Genomic DNA, 18,862 nt, shown 5'->3' on the forward strand with positions numbered 1-18,862 from the left:
TGTCTGTGATGATGTGATTGATTTCTGGATTTGCAGTCAGTCGACTTGCTTGATCGATGTCCTTTTCATGTCATCCAAAACATTGATTGGGTATGGTCTGAATGGCTGTCTGAGCGAATAATGGTTCTCACACCTGTGATACATCGATGATTGTGGTGATGGGACTAAAAGTGAGGCACATCTGTTTCTCTGCCTTTGTGTTGAGTCATGTGGGGGGCATGATTGTTAGATTTGGCCCATCATCTACAATCTCCCCTCTGGTTGACCTGTCAACCACACTACTTGCACGACTCTCTTGTGTTCTCTGCAATTTCAAGAGACAAACCTTTGTTATCCCTCGGAGAAGTCCATATTATTTTGAATGATCATCCAGGCTCAAGTCACATACCTGCAGTGCCCCTCAGGGTTGCACCATAACCCATTTCCCCAATGTTCATGGGTGTTGTATGGGTACTGGAACACTGTTCCTGTCGGGAACAGAGGACACTGTCAGTTGTTATTTCAGTGCTTTCCGTGTCTTTGTTTCTTCATCTTCTTCAGTCTCTACATCTATCAGTACTTTCATTCCTAAAATCTTTTTAGTTGTCTTCCTACACTGTGATGATTATCCTGATGACACAAAATGTCAGTAACACTAATATCAAAGCTGCTGCCAGTACTTTCCGTCCGTTGGCCATCCATGTTGGTATCCATGAGAATATATAAGACAGCCAGCCTTTGTCCTTTCGGAGATTTTTCGTTTCTGCCTTCATCTTTGTGTGCAGTTCAGAGAGCTGGGTGATGGCCTCTGTCAGCGTCACATTGCCTTAGTCATTGTCAGGAACAAATGTACAGCAAGAAGCCCTGATCTTGGTGCAAATACCTCACTCCATGGCTGTGAGGAGATCTACAATGTGTCTATTCTGGAGGGCCATTAGTCTGCTCTCAGCTCTTCCTTGATGGCGTTGAACCCCTTGACGGGTGAGTTTACTGTCTGCATCAGCTCCCAATGTGTAATCTGAAGGCATTTGGCATTTGCGCGTGTCTGTACTGCTGGATCGATAGATGCAAAGAACATCTCAGTACTGCTGAACAGCATGTGCTCTGATAGTATGGCATCCAATGCCTTTTCCATATATGATTAGACATAGTTCCCTCTTTTCACTCTGCTCAACGCTACAGATCTCTTCCTTCTTGTACTCGTATCCATTTTAGGGAACCCTTCTATTTGTATGTCTTTCCTACGCACTACTAGCTCTGGTGTGTTCAGATGTATGAGTGAACAGATCCCTCCCCAGTTTGGTGGCAGCTGCAGATATGCCTTCCATCCACAGGCCCAATGTCCATGAGCACTGCTGTACCGGGCTTCATGCCTGGTATTTTTTTTAAATCTGCTTCAGTCATTTTCCCGAACCTCTACTTCACCTTCATGCTAGAAAAATTTAAGCTGCTTCCTTGAGCGGTATTATGGGCATGGACTCTGCTTCGTTTTCTACCCCTGTGATCAGTTTGACACTTGTTTCCATTCCTTGAGGTACTTGTCATTTTCTTGCTGTACTACTTCCACTGAAACTGGAACTGTTAGAAAAGTATGTCCTTTGCTCCTAACAACTCCTTATTCCATGCATCTTTTGTGAATACGTGTCCATACACCAGTCTGTTCCTCTTCTTTGCGCAGACACTGTGATGTACTCTATACATTTGTCTGCATTGCAGTAATCATCAAACATTTCCTGAGTCTTTATGTAGTTATCTTCGTACAGGAATATCTTCTTGGACATCCACCTTAGTGTGGTGCGTTTCCCTTGAAATCGTCCTCTTGTGATGCATAGCGATAAATGCATGAGGCATTGTGCTCTTGCAGCTGGAATTTCAGTTGCCATGATCGTTCTGGATCGACTCATTGCATAGGGGATGAAAGAGCAGACATAACGGCTCTCTTTCGTCATTTGTTTCTCCACTTTGGCCATGTGGCTAACCCACATGTTGTTTGATATATGGGCCAAATCAGCTATGTAGGCGTTTACCTGGTTGAAATCTACTTCTGCACTGTGCCTAACTCTCTTTACTTCTTTAGCAGTGCTTGTTGTCTGTCTAGATATGGCTTCCGTGAAAGCATGGATTGGGGCTATGTTAGTAAGGGTCAAAGCTTGTGCTTGGGAAGATATCAACCTTCATAAAGCAAGGAGTGTAAAGAGGTATCACAATATTACAAATTGCATTTCCCATGTTGTTATTGAATGATTCTTTGTGTTGAAGCAAGGTTTTGTATAACTAACCTGAAAAGCCTGAGAAATATGTTATTGCTGTGAAAGTGCATGTTAGATTAATCTCTACGCCTATAGTACTGGGCGGGTGCTGTAAAGAACAATCTCTCCCACACTATACAGATTCTCGCATCTCCACGTAGAATAATGATAGATGGATTTCAAATGTGGGTGTGTCTGGGCTACATAAAGCAGAAAGGCAGGAAAAAACCATCTTGGAGGAATCATTCATTCAGTTTCTGTCCATATCACAAAGTGGATAAAGCATTCCTGACCATATTGCTTGAACAATCCATGCTGTCTCGATGAAACCCATTGTAAAGAAAAGGTAGTGTGCCTATTCTAGGTGTGTGTATTGCCCTTCCCTAACTCTCTGGCTTTGGACCATGTTGTCTGTGGTTGTTCTTCTTTGTCTTCTCCTTCCATCAAATTGTCATCATTTAGATGGGAAGACGTCTCACCTCGGCAGGGCTTAACGTCTCCAATGTAGTTCCACACTTTTTTCCCATTTCACAGCATGCTCTGTTGCTTGCTTTGTGTAGGGCCCCTCAAACTCTTGTTTAAACCAGGGCATTATGAAATTCCAGAGGAGGACAGTGTCCCCAGGATAAAGTAGTGGTTGCTTGAGGAGTCTTTCACTGGCAGCTGGGATGATATCTTTCTCACTGTTCTTCGACCTCTCGCACTGCGCCTGCAGTTGGCGAGAAATAAAAAAAGCACTAGTCATCAAAGAAGCCACATATTTGTACATTTCATTTTGAAAAACACTGGAGGTTGCCTTTGCATCTGTCAATGCCCTAGTGCGAGGAGCCAGGGGTAGTTGCATGCGCCATCCTGTCACCACCTCATGGGGCGTTAAGTGGCGGTTGGATCCAGGCTGACTGCACAATGAGAACAATGCTAGGGGCAAACAATGCAGCTAAACCTTTTTTAAGGTGGCTTTTATTGTCACAATCATTTCTTTTAGCAGGCTGTTGAGGCACTCACACCCGGTGAATAAGCACAGGAGAATTTGTGCTGTATCCACAGTAGGGTTGTGATGTGGTGAAAAGTCTCATTCACAAGGAATTGAGGCCCATTGTCTGACCACAGGACCTCACACACCACCCATCGTGGGAATACCTCTTTAATGAGGAATTTTGCTGCCGTGAGGGCATCTGGGTGTGAACAGGGACCTGCTTCAATCCATCTGGAGAACAGGCACACAACCACTATCATGTAGCATAAGCCCTTGCACACCTGGATTACATCGACATAATCAATGTGTAAATGTTGGAAAAGCCCAATCGGGCAGGGTTTTGCTTTGCTCACTACACCTAAAGTATGTCCTGTAGTGAACTTTTTACCGGTGACAGTTTTCCATGAACGTGGCTATATGCTCTGCCATATTAGGATGGAACCAATCTTTCCAAACGTGAGTAGCAAGTACTTCTTTGCCCATATGAGCAGGATAATGCAGTTGTGGAAGTCCAAATCTGCTATAATGTTGTTGGGAGTACTAGCTTGCCTGTGCTTTCCTGTCACCACAAAGCATCCGTAGGAGATATTGAACATCCCCCTCTCACCCATAAGTCCTTCTGCTTTGTTGGTGGCCTTCCCTGAAACTCCATTATCTGTGTGGCTGGTAACTTATTATACCCTTCCTTTAGAATCCTGTTGCACGCACGTATCTGTGTGTTTGATGGGGTACAAAAGTCTGTTATTCCTGAAAAATATGCTGCTTCGCTGCCCTGGGTGACTGCGTCCTCTCCCTCATGTGGACCTGGCTCTTTATGACCGCTATTGCTGCTGGGAATTGAAGTGCGTCTATGAGCCTACCCAAAAGGGGTACATGCTGCACCAGTGTGCCGTCAGCATGTCAGAAGCCCCTTCTCTGCCACCGTGACATCCCAGAGTGTACTATAGACGTCACATAATCTGAATCTGAATACACTGTAATGTAGAGGCCCCTGTCTGCTTCAAATGCCACCATGAGAGCCACTAATTCAGCTGCTTGCGCCGAAAATGTGAAGGCAATCTCGTGCTTGCTATTACCTCTGCTGTACCATCTGCTTTTAGTCTCACCACTGCCGTCCCTGTATGTCTTTCCCCTGTTGTCTGGTTTATTGTCAATGAGATGTCAATGTAAAGCGCGTCTCCCCCACCTTGGGCAGGTCGTCATACTGTCCCCCCATGTATGTAGTACCGTTGTGTACACAGTCTCCCTCCTCTACTGGCTCAGCTAAACATGTTGCAGGGTTTACAGTCCTACTCCTCACTACCTTGATTGCTGGATTTGAAATAATCACCTTGTATCCAGAAGCTTACTGTGTGCTTAACCTACACTTGGGTCTTTTGAGAATTGCAAAGAGGGTGTGTTCCACATAAAGTGTGGTGCTGCTGTGAATGTGGCAGCAGCCAGTGCTTGCTCACAAGGGTAATGTCCACTCATTACTGGGTCTAGACATCCACTATAATAAGCTGATGGCATTTGCCCCAGGGTAGTCTTCTGTGTGAATACTGCAGTCATTATTACTCCATTGGAGTGTGAGAACAAATGCAATTTGTCGTGCTAGTTTGGTATCCCCAGTACTGAAGCTGTGCATATTACTTTTTTCAGCTCTTCAAATACTTCAGTCATTTCATTTGCCCATACCAATTTACCATTCTCTTTCTGTGCCTTCCTAAACCCGTTCAAAAAGAGTCTTGTGTATGTGCTGCAGTCAAACACCCATGCATTGCAATAATTGCCAAGGCCCATAAACTGCTGCATTTCTCACTCTCTTTTGCATCAACGTTCTGCTGATTGCCTCAGCCTGTAGTCACTTTTCACCCTTCTTGTGATATCAACTGCCCTACGTATAGCACTTCTCTTTGGCAATATTGTAATTGTGCCTTGTCCACTTTGTAACCTTTTTCTGCCAATACTTTCAGCAAATATACAGAGTCATTTTGACACTGTTCCTCTGACTTGCTACAGATTAAAATGTCATCCACGTATTGTATGAGTGTGCTCGCTATCTGTATGTTGTCTAGATCCATTTGAAGGACCCTATTAAAGATGGAAGGTGACTCACAGTATCCTTGTTGGAGTCTGGTGTTTTTCCAATTCTGGTTTCTCTATAGGAAGGAGGTTAAGTCCTGTGACTCTTAAAGAAGTGGTATAGAAAAGAAGGCGTCCTTCAGGTCTATTACTGTGAAGTGTGTAGCTTCAGTTGGGATGCTGCACAAAATTGTCGCTGGATTCAAAAATAATGTGAATTCTGCTTCGACAATTTGGTTCAAATGGCATATGTTCTGAATAAAACGCCATGATCCCCCTGTCTCCTTTCTCACCGTATACACTACGGTGTTACACTGCGATTCTGAAGGTACCAGAATGCCTTGCTTCACTAATGCAGTGAATGTCTCATAAATACCCTCGTCTGCCTCCCTTGATAGAGGATAACTGTCCTGCCATTGGTAAAATAGCCCTTTTTTTAAGCTTTATCTTGACCGCTCATATCCCTTTTAACAGACCCACATCATAGGGACTATTGGTTCATAATACACTGGGTACCCGCCCTAAGTCTTTCTCGAGAAATGGTGGTGTCAGTTTTCGCAACACAGCCATTCTCTGCGGCACTTCTTTGTAATATATTTCCACTCAATGTGTAATGCTTATGTCTTATCACCTTGCTATCGGTACAGCTCATCATCTGTCACGTCTGTCAACCTGTATCCTTCCCCCACTGCAATGACAGTTCTCCATGATCGTCCTGTATTATCAGTCACATGCAGTACTATTCTCCCGTCTCTCACTATTAACTGCCTCAAGTTCTTTTGGGACCAATTTTCCTTTTTTCTCATCTAAAGGAATCTCTGGTCTGAATAAGAATTCATTGGGTATGTGTAACAGTCTACCCTGTATCTCTGGGATCCATGCGATTACCACTTCTACCTCATATGTTATGTTAAGTTATGTTATTTGGCATTTATATAGTGCTCTATATGTCATTGGTATGACCTCAAAGGGCTTGTGGGTTGAACGCCCTCGGGACCATAGACCAGGTCAGTTGAGAGAGTAGGGTATCATAGGGTGCTTGGCTGCACTCAATATGTGCACAGCTGATGCGATTGCTGATGGTATCTGCATCCTAACCCTAGGTGTGGTGTTATTGATATCAATTGAATATGTGCACTCTGGAGGTTGGTCTCCGAGACTGGATTCTGGCTGTGCTAGGTCTGTGTAACACGCTTATGTATTCAGCTAGGCTATTTTTTGGGGGTATAGCTGCGTTCGAGCAGGATGTTGAGGAGTTCATGGAGTATTGTTCGTATTTGAGCAGCTAGACTGAAATTGATCACGGGGTGTAGATGCGCTCTATTGTGTGTTGTTGGTGTAGAGTAGAGAGTGAGCATAGTGATAGGAGAGGTGAGTGTCTGGAGAGGAGGTTTTATCCTTACGAGCCACTGTTCCAGATTTCATTAACGCATTTGTGATTGTTGTGTTTTCAGAGTGACTTATTAGTCACTTATTAATCACTTTAAGTAGTGTCATTGCTCGGAATCTCCTTGAACATTTGTCCGCAGGTTGCAGGGTGTCAGCAGCCTTATATTGTCATAATCGGTTTTATGGAAAGAGCAAGGTTTTTAGAGCTTTGCGGAAGGCCATGCAGTCTTGGGTGTGTCGAATTTGGTGGGGGAGTGAGTTCCACAGAGTTTGAGCCAAAGTTGTGAAGGCATGGCTGAATTGGAGGTTGGAATCACTAGTAAGAGGGCAGTACTTGATCTTGGGGTGCGTGATGGGAGATAGGGTTTTATCATCAATTGTGAGTACGTTGGGCCGGACTTGTGCACTGCTCAGTGAGTAATACTTAGGGTTTTGAAGTTGGCCCTTCATCCACCAGGGAGCCAGTGGAGGGTGCGGAGAGCGGTGGAGATGTGGTCTCTGTGTCCCAGGGTGAGAAGGAGTTTGGCGGTAGCATTTTGGGCTCTTTCGAGTTTAATTTGGTATCCCGGTGCTCCCAGGTATAAGGAGCTGGCATAGTCCAGTCTCGACATAAAAATAGACATAACAGCGGCAAGTCTTTGGGATAGGTGAGGTAAGGGATAATGTGTCTAGGGAGTTTGAGGTGGTAGTGACAGGATTATAATACATTATTGATCTGACAGCAGTGGGTTAGGCCTGAGTCCATAGTGCAGCCAAGGTTTTTGACTATTTTGGAAAGAGAGGGGGGCTGCCAAGGGAGGGGGGCTATGGGAGTGGTTGTGGGAGAAGGGCAGTATTGCTGCACACCATGATTTCAGTTTTATCAGGGTTCAGAAGGAGGTGGTTTCTTGTCACCCATCGGTCAATATCACTGAGACATGCTTCAAGATAGGGATGTGGGTTGGTGATTGTTTTGGGAATTCTTAGGATAATTTGGGTATTGTAGATGTAGTTGTAAAAGGAGAAGTTACACACATGGATGATTCCTGGTAGGGTGGTCAGATAGAGGTTGAAAAGTTGAGCAGAGAGGCAGGCACCGTGAGGTACTCCAGTGTTCACAGCGCGAGCAGTTGAGACAAAGGCTGAGAAGAAGGTGATTGGTTTCCTGTTGCTGAGGAAGGATGCAATCCATTTGAATGCAGAGCCATGGATTCCTAGGGAGTGGATGCGGTCAAGGAGGATTGAATGGTTAACAGTGTCATAGGCTGCTGACAGATCGAGGAGAATCAGTGCTACGCAGCCCTCAGTCTGTCATGACCTTGAGATCATCCCAGATCGAGTTCAGAGTGGTTTCTGGATTCTACAAAGCAGTTCAGCTTGGAGTATGCAGCCCGGTCATTGAGTTTCGCAAGAAATCTGGTGTTGGAGATCGGCCTGTAATTCTCAGGGTCAAGGAGGTCGAGGGATGCCTTTTTTAGAAGTGGTTTGACATGCACTATTTTGAAGGCTTCTGGAAAGCTGACAGATGTGAGGGAGTCATTTAGTATGGATCTTGCATGTTCTCCTGCGCAAGTAGAGGAAAATATTTATTTCAGAAAAGAGGTGGGGCAGAGGTTGAGGGGGGATGTGGAGGGTCTGCTGCTGGACAGTGGATCTAGGAACTCGTCACTAGAGATGGGTTCGAAAGTGTCAAAGGTTAGCATAGTGGTCGCTGGGGCAACGGGATCGGGAGTGGTAGATGTAGGGCAGGGGGTGAGGGTGGAAAGTTTGGTGTTAAGGGTTGCCATCCTGTCAAGTCTTGTGTTGTAGAAATGTAGCGAGAGGTAGTAGTAGAGTGTTTGCATGTGAGTGGTTTGGGCAGAGGTGCAAGTAGTTTTCATGAATTCACAGATGATCTTGTGGTGTTCTTTGCTGCTGCCACAGTTCAAAATGTGTTTATTGTAATGGGCCTTTTTGGCCTTTCGGATCTCGGATTAGTAATTACGATGGTGAAGGGCGAACGTAGATCTGGTGAGATTGGTTTTAGATGCTCGCCATTCGAATTCAAGAATTATTTTGATTTTTGAAAGTCTTCAGGTGGGGCATGAACCATTTTGGAGTGATGGATCTTTGTGTGAGGCTTCCCCCTCATGCCAGGCGTGAGGGGGTGAGAGGAATAAGTGATTCTTTAAGCCAGGAGTCAAAGGATTCAATGGTTAAGGGACTACCACTGGCCAGCGTCGCTGGGGAACATCTAAACAGAAGAATGTACCCTTGCTACTATTTATTTTCATATTTTTTCTTTTAAAAGTTAATTATTATTTTTACAAGGTTTCCGGATTGCGGAAATCCTAAGGTGAGATCAACCACTGTTCTCATGTGTCCACCCAAATAGTGAAGTTGCTCTGTGTTTCAAAGGACAAATATTACAGTGATGTTTCCAGTGTTTGAGAAATAGGTAAAAGATAACCAATATAGTTTAGGAAGAATAAAAGACAATCACTTTTTACTTCCAAGAAGATCAAAATCATATATTTTTAGAAAAACACAACACATAATCGGAAGTCAACAAGGTTATAATCTCAACCAAGGGAGAACAAAATACAAGTACATCCACATGCTACATTGAGAAGACAACGTTTTTCTGGGGAAAGATTACAGTATACATAAGTATTTTAACACAATTATATTCACAGAACAAAAACAAAAAACACAAAGAACATTGGGTTTAAATTCATTTCTTTTCACTAAAGTGACTAAATCATAGAGTAGAGTGCAAAAAGGACATATGCATGATACTGGTTCAATAGATAGACAATATCATTGCCCAAACTGTGGATGCTGTTCAGTGATAGTCCCTTTTTGCAATTGTTAATTTCAAGCAATTAATGCTGCAGGGTCTTTGATACAAGATATCTTTTTTATCCTTGTCGTCGCTGGGGGACACACACTAGCAGGGCTTCGGCTATGTCAGGGAGTACCTTGATTTTGTTGCAGTATTTGTGATCAAAAGTGGGGGTAGGTGAGCTATGGGAGGAGGGGCTGGTTTGTGGATAGAGAAAGATATGGCAGAGTGGTCTGTCCAGATAAGCGACATGGGATTGGATATAGAGACGAGGTCCTACAAGCTGAAGATCGCATCAAGGGTTTGCCCACCTGAGTGAGTTGGACCAGTGGTATGTTGGGAGAGGTTGAGGGCATCAAGACTGTTGACCAGAGGTTGGGTCATGGGGTTGTTGGGCATATTGAACCAGATATTGAAATCTCCCAATAGTGTGCGAGTTGGGTGATTTACCTGAATGGTAGCTATTGAGTCACAGAGATTGTTGGCAAAGTGTCTGTCATATCTAAGGGGTCTGTAAATGAGTAGGAAGCTGTGGGTGAGTGTTGATGGTAGCAAGAGTTTTACTAGAAGAGATTCCCAGAAAGCTTTGCATGTCTGGGTCTCGATGAAGGAGACAGAGAAATGAGGTTTAGATCGGATTGCCACTTCGCCACCATTGGGGAAGGTCTGTTGTGGGCGATAAGCGAGTAGCAGGGGAGGGGGCCTTGTGCGTGACTGTTGCAAAATTGTCTGAGAACCCGGTTTCAATTTTAAAAGGTCAGGATTGTCGGAGGATAGGAGATCAAAGATGCTGTGCTTGTTTCTTGCAATGGAGCGGGCATTGAAAAGGATGTATGTGACTTCATGAGGGGAGGTGGTTTTCATGACGCTCATCGCTGGGAGTGCTCGGTGGACATGGGTGTCAGATGAAATGGCGGGTGTGGTAGGATCAGTCTGGTCAATTGAGACTGAGGGTGGTAGTGTGGGGTCTGGATGCATGTGCACTTTGTGGCTCAGGTCAGAGGATTCCGTCAATGGGGAGTGGGAACAGTAGGCGGGCGCTGGTAGGTATGCGAGAGACGTGGTGGGGAGAATCAGGGCAGAGGGTGGTGAGTGGAGTGTTTGTGGTGTGGGGGGTTAGGCAGGTTTTTGTGGTTTGAGTCTGGAGAGTGCAGGGCGTTTAGTTGTACTACGTGAGAAGTTGAGAGCAAGGGGGTTGAGACTGGGAGAGGGGGAAGGGGAGGGTCTGAGGGTAGGGTAGGAAAGGATGGGAGGTTGGACTGATGGAGAAGTGGTGGGGTATAGAGCATTGAGGGAATGTGCCCGTCACTCTTTCAGCATTTTGTGGGTTTGGGTGCCAGAGGAGTGTGGGAGAGGGTAGGAGGGTCAGAGGCAGAAGAGGGTGAAGTGACTGTTCAAGAAAGGGTGAGACATGCTACTTTCAGAGAAGTGAAAGGGTATGAAGAGGGGTATGTGGGCTGGGGTTGAGCTGGGGGAGAGGGCAGCGTGGGAGGTATGGTGAGTGTATGAGGAGTTCCCCAGTGTGCACAAGGATGTTGCGGTAGTGGCGGTGGACTTGTGATGTTTGGAGCACCAGAGAGCTCCTCTGGCTTGTGAGTTTGAGATTGCATGGGGTGTATGGATGGGGAGTGTGGGGTTGTTCTTAATAGATGCTAGGGGGAAGGTGGATGTTGATGTGTTCAGGTAGGTCGAGGTGACGATGAGGGATTGAGGCAAGCAGTGTTTGGCACACAAGATTGCTCCTCTGATCTAGAAGTGGTATTATGGTTGTTTGATTGTTTATTTATTTGTAACGTGCGCCAGATCCGAAGGTATCAGGGTGCGGGAGCAAGAATACTTTAGGCTTACAAGTTACTTATAGGTTACAGGTTACATAGACAAAATGCAGATTAGTACGAGTACAACAAATAATACATATGCATTGCAAAAGCAGAATCAATACAGTAGGTAGTCCAAATGCAGTGCAGGTGCGAGTCGCGCACGAAGGTCAAAGGTCCAATTTGTTTGCTAGGTCGAATGGATCATGGGGATGGATTATAGGTCATTTTCTTTAAACCACTTAATCAAATTTGTTCTAAAATGTAGGCATGATTGGTCCGTCCTTAGTGTGGGTGGGAGGGAGTTCCACAATTGGGCAGCTTTGACGGGGAAACTATTTCCTCCATTTGTGGTCATTTTGAATGGGGGAACTGATAGGCAGTTCGTATAGGCAGCTCTCGTGGGTCTAGATGTAACTCCTCTTTTAAATCTCTCTGTTAGGTAGCTTGGTGCTAGGTTGTTGAGACACTTGAATGTTAGAGAAGCAGTTTTGAGTTTAATTTTGTCGACTGTGGAGAGCCAGTTAGATTGTCTTCTAGTCGTTGATATCTGGAGGGTGTACAGGGGGGTCAAAGTGTATCATTATTCAGGGGCAAGGGTTGTATGTGGCGACCCTATGTGGAATATATGGGTGAGTTAATGAAGTTAGGTACTAGAGCGGAGCCGTGCAAGAAGGCCACTTTCCAAGAAAGGTTCTTGAGATTGCTAGTGGCCAGAGGTTCAAATGGCTTATATCACAAAGTGGTGAGGACCATATTCAGATCCCATTTTGGATGAGGATGCCTGACCGGAGCAAAGAGATGAAGAAGACCCGCGAAGTGCCTCTTGATTACTGGGTTTGCCAGTGAAAAGGAGCAACTGTCTGTAGACAGATAGGCTGCAATGGCAGATAGGTATGTCCTGCAGGATAATACGTGGATTCCAGAAGCTTCAAGGTCTAATATAAAAGATAAGATACAGACAATAGAAGCCTGTCGAGGATCAAGCTGTTTAGCAAGACACCAATGACAAAAACAAAGCCATTTGCTTTTATACTGAGCCGTTATAGAAGACTTACGTGCTGCCTGAATTATGTGCATATTTTCCTCTGAAAGGTGAAAATGCACTAAGGACCTGATCTCAGGGACCTGGTCCCAAAGATGAAAGATTGTGGGCAGGGGTGCCACAACTGGTGAATGCTCTCGTGGAGAAAGTTGGGAATCTCCTGCAACCTGATCAGATTGCATACCGATCAGTGTTGCAGCTCTAAAAACCAGAACCTGGCTGGCCACCAAGGAGCTATGAAGAGAAGAGTGCAGTTGGAAGTTCTTCTGAGTTTCCTGAGCGACCGATGAATCAACGGCAAAGGCGGGAAGACGTAAGCCTTCATGTTGTCCCAAGGGATCTCGAGAGCGCCCCCAATGAAGACATTCTGAGACCGTCCCTGGAAGTATAAAAAGGAAGTTTCTGGTTATTTAAGGTTGCAAAGATGTCCACCGCTGGAGACCCCCATTGCTGGTAGATCCTGGTAAGAACATGCTGTTCAACTCCCACTTGTAGCTCGTTGCAGACTGGCGGCTCAGGGAGTCTGCCGCAACATTGATGTGACCCAGAATGTGCACAGCCTGCCGCCAGACATTGTGCTGGAATGTCCACTTCCAAATCACGATAGATAGATCTAATGAAATTGTTCAGTGTCTACTGGCACCCCCCCTCTGTAACATCATACCACAATAATCTTGGAGGAGTTCCCTCACATTCATGTAATGAATCCATGGTGTTGAGAACACCATCCCTTTGTCTGTAAATTAAATGGTCATGTTTAGTCACCACATCGTGTCTCTTCCCATTGTCTTCAGTGGTGTCTATTGGGAATACAACAATGGCATGGACAAGTCATGTTCTCCCACGGAGTGGTAGTTCGTCAGTAAAAGGAACCCAATCCATGGCCCTAGAGAATCTCTGCACATTCATGGCAATGCTTGACATTGGTTTTCTCCTCTCCCTTATAGAGGACCTAGTCACCCCAGTGTCCACGGGAAAGGAAAAAGTCGTGTTACCTATAGTCACCCCTATATGTGGTTCCTCAGCCGGATTGGGTGTAACAAATGGGATCCAACACATCAGACTGTCTATGGGCTGTCCTGTTGTGGATATGACATTCCTGTCCCTGAAAATAACTTGCCTCCTACAACAGTTGCTCCTCCCAGCTTTCGCATGGGAGCCGACATCAAGAAGGCTGCACGTGATGTGGTTATGATGTTCTGTTAAACTGGTGCCTACTGTGCTGGTTTTGACTGCTGCATGTGTGCCTGTGTCTGTAATGCATGTGTCATGGGCTGATATTACATGTCTTGAGTATGGGTCTGTTGTGGTGCGTACATCTGTGCTTGCATGTAATCTGGAGCATAATAGTCAGTCTGCTCTGTCTGGTATGTGGGATGTTGCTGCATTCCTCAATTCTGAGGCATCCCGCCCCTGTATCTGCTCACTTGCGATATATGGCCATTGTGTCCACCCACCTAACATTGTGTGGGACCTCATTGGACTTTTCTGTGCCCCATGAAATGCTCCTGCGTCCCGCTGCATTGGGTGTCCGAACCATGTTCTTTGAGGTATCCCCCATCTTCCCCTTGGCCACTGATTCATATCCCTTCACCCTGAAAAACCCCCCCCTGTCATCTGTGGTCGGTTCTGACCTTCTCTGTATGTTAATATCTCCCCTTCAATTCTATACTTAGAGCATTTCTTCTGTACAAACTTTGCTTCTTCTTCTTTCCTCTCCTCGCACTTCTTTTTCGCATTCTCTTGCATTAGCCTGCAATAGTGCACTATGGGTAGCTGAATTTCTGACCATGGATTAGACTCCATCCCCACTAGCTTCTTAAGCTGCTTTTGTACTTGCTCTGGTAACCCCTGACATAATATGAGGTAAAATAACCCCACTGTTTTGTCCCACGGTTCTCTCACCTGAAGGCACCATTTATCTTGAATTTGTTGAATATATTGAAGTGGGTCTTTGTCCTCATGCATTTTGCGTGCCATGATCGCACCTTTGTCTGAGGTGTCTGGGTATTGTACCCTTAGAGCTTGCCATACGGCTGCTCAGCAGTTATTGAAGGTGCACCATCATGTGCTGTGTTCTGTGCAGTCACTCCAGGATATCCTGCTCTTTTCCATACATCGTCAGCTACCGCCCCAAGAATGTCTGAGAGTAGACTCTTCATGTCCCCTACCACTAATGACGTCCCTGCTTTTAGTCTTTCGATCTCATAAATCAACTTATCAGCCCCTGCAGTTAACAAAGGCAGTTTACATCTTAAATTGTCTTTGTTCACCTGCTGCCTGGGGATATACTGAGGTCGCCCCTCACGCTTTTCCAATAATGGCAACTTTGTTAGTGTCATCCCTCAGTCTTGTCTTCCCATGTACTTAGTAGTGATAATGCTTTTCCGTCCTGGCTGGGCCTTGAGCCTCTGTTCATACGAAGTGATATTGTCTGCGTTCACGCCCCACCCTAGATATGCTGTAGTTGCCCTTCAATGTCCTCCTCTCTTCTACTCATATTTTCTTTGCCTCCCTACATTGTGTCTCTGTCTGGGCTTGCCTTCCTGGAGTGGCAAGAGTGTATTTCTCTTCCTTGTCTTTGCTCCCCTGTGAATACTCATCTCAACCCATAATCCCAATACTAATGTCAGTGTCCCCTTCTAGTTCTTCATCGAAGCTAAGTCTCTTTAATTTTGTGTCTTCCTGTAATTTTTCCTTTGTTCGGTATGTATCTCTGTGATCCCTCCTCACCAAGGGTTCAGTACTCCTCTCTGTCTGTGGGTCAACCGTGCTACTCCTCCTGCTCCTATAGAGTTCCCCTATCCTCCTGCGTATATCTTCGCCCTCATCACCTAAATGTGGCAAGTCCATCTTCCTCTCTACTGCTTTCGAAGAGCATCTTTCAATGCTTTTGTCTTTGTTTTGTCTTTGTTTTGCTCACTTCTGCGCTCCTCTCTGTCCCTGCTTCTGTGTTCTTTAACAAGCCGCTTGACTTCTAACCTCCTTTTCTCCTTCTTTATTTGCAATTGCCTTTCTTGCTCTTCTGCTTTCATTCTTGCTAAGTCTTCTAGCTCTGTTTCCTTTTCTCCCTTTCCTTTCTCTCTTTCTATTTTCAATCTTTGACTTTCCTCCTTCTCTTCCCTTTACCTTCCATGCACTTCCTCCATTATCTCAGCCCATTCTGTAGCTACCTCCTCTAGTTCTTTGCTACTTGGCAATTCCATCCCTGTGGGCGCTGTCTCACATGCTGTTTTCCCATCCAGTTTGCACAATATCTGGCTGCCTATCTATTCATTCAGTACTACCAATTCTTGGCCTTCACTAAGTCTTGTTTTCCCCAAGTCGTTCTCATTTAGCTTAACTCAAATCTCGCTGCGCTCCTTACATTCGATGCTACTATCTTGCACTGTTCCGCTCACTTGCTTTGCGCCATCAGGTGCGCTTTCACCACTATGGGAAAGTGGGATTGGTGTATCCTTGCTTAGTTTACTCCCCTTATAAGCTGCCTGCAAATACGTGGTCATTTGTTGCTGCATACGTTTGGTAAAACTTCTGTCGTTGGGCCATGGCTTTGCCAACTTTCCCTCTGTGTCGTGAGTCCATTCTGCGCTTTACTTGCGTATTTTGTCTTGATACTGTGTGAGGGACTTGCACAAATGCTGAAGAGGTGTAGCCCTCATTTCCATCGCCTTATGTAACACTAGGGGCCTCATTACGACCCAGGCGGTAAGTTACCGCCTGGGCCGTGACTTTACCACCATGGCGTAAACTACGTTTACGCCATGGTGGTAGGCGGACTTACCGCCCCATTCCGAGGTCGGCGGGGCGGTAAGTCCCCAATCCCCATTTACCCTTCCCCATTCCCATTTTTGCCCCATAGGGCATAATGGGAGTGGGGAAGGCGTTAATTACGCCACCGTAAATTACGGTGGCGTAATTAACTCCATGGTCCCTTAGCGCCATGGATTTTAACAACTGCTAAAAGCAGGTGTTAAAACCTCCATGGCGCTAAGGGACCTCGTACTCAGGCGGTAAGGGTCGGCGCTGTTTACGCCGCCGTAAACCCCTTACCGCCTGAGTCGTAATGAGGCCCTAGATCAGTATTTACCAATACTTACCAATTTTAATCAATCCAATATAATAAATATTTTCTTTAGCCTCTTCGGCTCACCACCAAAAACATAGGTGTGCTCAGGGCATTGCCCCTCTTGTGGCTCTCCGCTCTGAAGGCTCAAATCACAATTGCACTTGTAAGCTTCTCAATCTCCACCCAAATGGCATAACACTGGTTTTCAATTGCAATTGGCAAACTACCCACCAAGTTCTACTGCATTTTGTACACTTCAAGTCCTATTAAACAACCTCACCGGTGACGTCACACTCTTCCTCACATGCCAAGTGAGTGCCATGACCTCATCTGCCACCTACACAACCAAGTTGATTAATGCAGCTAGAACCTTCTTATCCATGGAGAGCTGCCTCACAATTGCCAGAGCCATTGTGGGCTCAAGACTTAACTACTGCAATACACTTGTTGCAAGCACCTGAGAACTCAACAATTACGAAGATGCAGGTCATCCAGAACAATGTCCTCAGAGCAGCTTTGAACATACTCGCACTTGAACACATCAGTGCAGCAAGAGGAAAGGCACATTGGTTCCCCATCCGCGAGAGGATTTGATTTAAGACACTATCAATCACTCACATATGCCTATCACAGGAAGCACCCCTACCTCTCACAGAAAATTACTAGAGCTACATCATCCAGACCAACGAGATCGACCAATGCCTCGTTCAGCCCAAATTTAAATGGGTGAAAGCTGGAGGTGGAAGCTTCCCAACCATTGCAGCCAAGCAGTGGAACCTACTCCCACCATCTCTGCGAGTGGAAAGCTCCTACTCGGCCTTCTGGAAATCGCAAAGTTGTTTACTTTATTATTATTATTATTTTATTTATTTTGATTGGCTGAACAATATCAACCTTACAAAATTTTTCACAAAGATTATTCACATCACAGTGATCATTCAGCAGTTTTAACAATAAAAAATAAAAAAAAAACAATTAAAATTTCAACATAAAAAAAGAGTTCATCAGTATGCTTTTACAAGACACAATACCAAAATCAAATTCCTAATGAAAACTAAAACTCCATGTATACAGCAAGAAGCATTATAACTGACAGGGTATAACTCACAATACACAGGAAGGAATAACTGCATTGAAAAATTGGAATAGTGCAATTTGAATAGAGGCTTTAGCATTAGTCAAAAGATAGGCCCATATTTCCTCACTGGGTCGAGGCAGAGCAAGAGGACTGCACATCTTAAACAGTTGTTTTCATGTTTCCATCAAAGCTTGACAATCAACAACCAGATGGCACAATGTTACAATCTGTCCAACATCCTTACAATACCGACAAAATATTTAATTTGTAGAAATAATCGCCTTCTTCCCATAATCTTTCTGGTCGCACACAAATTCAATCGGATGTGCAGCAATTGAGATCTGATGTAGTTGGACGGACATTTCACTTAATACTGTTCCATGGTGCGTAATTTTTTATGAGGCCGCACAGAAGGATCACTGTCCACGTTGTCCAAGCATTGACTGCGGGTGTAAATCCAATCAGCCTGATAAAGTTTTTGTCTAGCTTTAGTTGGATTCAATAACAAGAGACTAAGCGAGATGTCAGCACTAGATAATGCATCCAACACATAGTTATTCCATTTTTTCGCAATAGCAATACGTGGAATGAGTAAGTGTTTCACGAGGATACCCAACACATTTGAAACATAGGCACTTATAAGACATTTTCTATACAACAAACAGAACTTCCAGACTACTTGATTATGCAAAGACACAGTACCCAATTCATAACTAATCATCGGTAAAGGAGTACATTTGGGGAGCTTTAAGACTGCTTTCCAAAAACTGGATTCAAGATGATCCCAAAAAGCTCTCTCCTTAGGGGTTCTTGTATCAGCTCCATAACTAATAATGGGGACTGTTCTTTGTTGGTAAAACTTTAGGACATGGTTTAACGTAAATTTCCCATATCTATACAGTAGTATGTTTGCTTGAGATGTTAATGAGCGAACTTTCGCATCTAAAAGTGCCAAATAGATTTGTTCATTTTGCCGCCCAGTAAAAGGAAGACCCAAATATTTATATTGAGTGACTTTAACAACCTCCTGATCATGTAATGTCCACTTATAATTAAAAGACTTCTTTTTGACGTTAGGAACACAGGTTACCACTTGAGTCTTAGCAAGATTAATAGTGAGATGGTTTTCACTCACAGAGGTTTGAAGTTTTTCCAACAATTTTTGCAACCCACCAGGAGAGCATGATAATAAAACGAGATCATCGGCATATAAAAGCCAGATGATTTTCTGTGTACCCAGTTTAGGTGCATCGGAAATAAGATCGACAAGATTGGAGCCCAGATCAAGCAAAAACAAATAAAATATTGTTGAGGCCAGGATACACCCCTGTTTAAGTCCTTGGTAAGTTGGAATCGGGGCAGACAACATTCCGTCCAAGGACAATCTGACTTG

Source organism: Ambystoma mexicanum, chromosome 5p (assembly GCF_040938575.1).
Source record: "Ambystoma mexicanum isolate Mex_15411 chromosome 5p, UKY_AmexF1_1, whole genome shotgun sequence".
Classification (NCBI taxonomy): domain Eukaryota; kingdom Metazoa; phylum Chordata; class Amphibia; order Caudata; family Ambystomatidae; genus Ambystoma; species Ambystoma mexicanum.